Raw genomic sequence first — 2,169 nt, forward strand, 5'->3', positions numbered from 1 at the left:
TATTAGGTTGAGGATTTTTGTATATATATTCTTAGGTAATGGGTCTGTAGTGTTGTATACCTGGTTTTGCTACCAGAGTAATGCTAGTAATGTGATAGTTTCCTGTTGCATTCCATAGAATGTATTAGGAAAAGCTCCCTGGTTAAAATGCGAAGGACAAGATACCAAGTTTAAACATTTTAAGGCAATTGTGATAACAGAAAACTTTATGCACTAAAGAACTCATACCCATATCTAACTGCACAATTTTTTCACTTTTTTAATAAGAAGAAATCATACTAGCAAGAGAACTTCACCTTAACATATCCATTTTAATGTTTTAGCCAGTGAATCTATGACTTTTTTATTTCTAAGACTGTAGATAATTGGATTTATAAAAGGAATTATGACAATATAAAATAGGGAATCAATCATATCTTGATCATCTGCTTGAAGAGATCTAGGGTGTACATACATGAAGAGAAGAGGATCATAGTATAAAGAGACAGATAAGAGATGAGCTCTACAGGTGGAGAAGGCTTACCTAAAGCCTTTTATAGACTTCTTTTTTAAGACTGTAAAAAGAACAGATGTATATGAGAAAAGAACATTTATAATGGTGAATTGAACCAGAAAAAATAAATACTATTAGAAAATTAATAGAAGGGTCAGTACCGGTAATCTTAAACAATGGTATGATGTCACAGTAGAAGTGATGTATAATGTTGGATTTACAGAAGGTTAATCTGAACAAAAAGCTCTCATGAATTAAGGCATGAAGAAGGCCCCCTACAAATGACCAGATGGACAGCTGGATGCATAGTCTATTGGTCATAATCACTGGATAAAGTAAGGGTTTTGCATATGGCTACATAGCGATCATAGGCCATTGTAGCCAAGAGAAAACATTCTGTGGTTATACTGATTGCAAAGGAAAAAAATGTATCATGCATGCAGATAGAGATATCATTTTGATCTTAGCTAAAAAGCAAACCAGCATCTTAGGGGTCACTGTGAATGACAGCCATTCATCCACAAATGCCAAACACCCAAGGAATAAGTAAATGGGGGAATGAAGATGAGGGTAATTCCAGATGAGAGTAATCAGTCCTATATTCCCCATCATGGTGATGAGATATACCACTAAGAATAGCAGGAACAGGGGAATTTGCCATTCTGGCCGATCTGTGAGTCCTGTGAGAACAAATTCTATCAGCAATGTTGCATTTTCCTTTTCCATGTCTTCACTGGATGTCCACTGAAATAAAAAAGAACAAATGTAAAAATAACATTTACTAAGAATTTACAAGGTGAAAATTGGGAGATGGGAGTTGAAATAAAATCATTGTTTTTAGAATGACCTTTTAGTTTGATTGGATATTTCTATAATTGGTGGAAAAGATTTTGGAGGACTGAAGAAATGGGAATAAATGTAACTATATAGTGCAAAATGTGGCGGAATTAACAGATTTAGAAAAACAGTATTCTACATGTATGCTAAATATACAGAGACACTGATGAGTTTGGGAACTAAATACTATGTGAGTGTGACATGAACTCAGCATCAGGGGTAAAGATTATTGCAGAGCTTAGATTACAAAATGAAGTGAATGTCATGTTCAGGATCTTGAAATTCATCCTTCAGGCAAAGGACAGGCACTGAAAACTTATAGAACAGGGAGCATTATTGTAAGATACTTTAAAATTAATTATGTGGTAGTGTAGAAAATAGGCTACAGGGAGGGGAAATTGGAGTGATCTGCTTGGGGAGATCTGGGGTACACATATGTGAAGTCCGGAAGCTGTTACTATTTTCTGTTTGTTCTCAAATCACATGACACAAAATAATTGCCAGTAACTTTTTGTGCTTGATAGAGACAGTGAGATACTTGATTCATTATGTCAAAAATGAAATACAAGAATATGCATTTAACGAAATGCTTCCAAGATGATGGAAATATATGTGAAATATGTGAGGTGTCTAGTCCATGTGTGATATGATATTAGGAGTGACAAGAAAGATGAAGGGATATAATAAAACAATTGGAAATGTATTGTGACTAAGACTCAGTGATTTATGAGGCATAAAGGAGATGGTCAGTGGAGAAGAAAGGCATCACTTGGTGATTGGGTAGATGATCATCAAAAATTGAAATTAAGAATTCAGGAGTATAAGTAAATTTATACAGA

General features: G+C 34.4%; 1 pseudogene; it reads right to left on the minus strand.

Moving 5' to 3' along the window:
* Nucleotides 1-297: 297 nt before the first annotated feature.
* LOC143647922 (olfactory receptor 5H8-like) lies at nt 298-1,225 on the minus strand (annotated as a pseudogene).
* Between the last annotated feature and the right edge of the window lie 944 nt (nt 1,226-2,169).

The sequence above is a fragment of the Tamandua tetradactyla genome, chromosome 10 (assembly GCF_023851605.1).
Source record: "Tamandua tetradactyla isolate mTamTet1 chromosome 10, mTamTet1.pri, whole genome shotgun sequence".
NCBI lineage: Eukaryota > Metazoa > Chordata > Mammalia > Pilosa > Myrmecophagidae > Tamandua > Tamandua tetradactyla.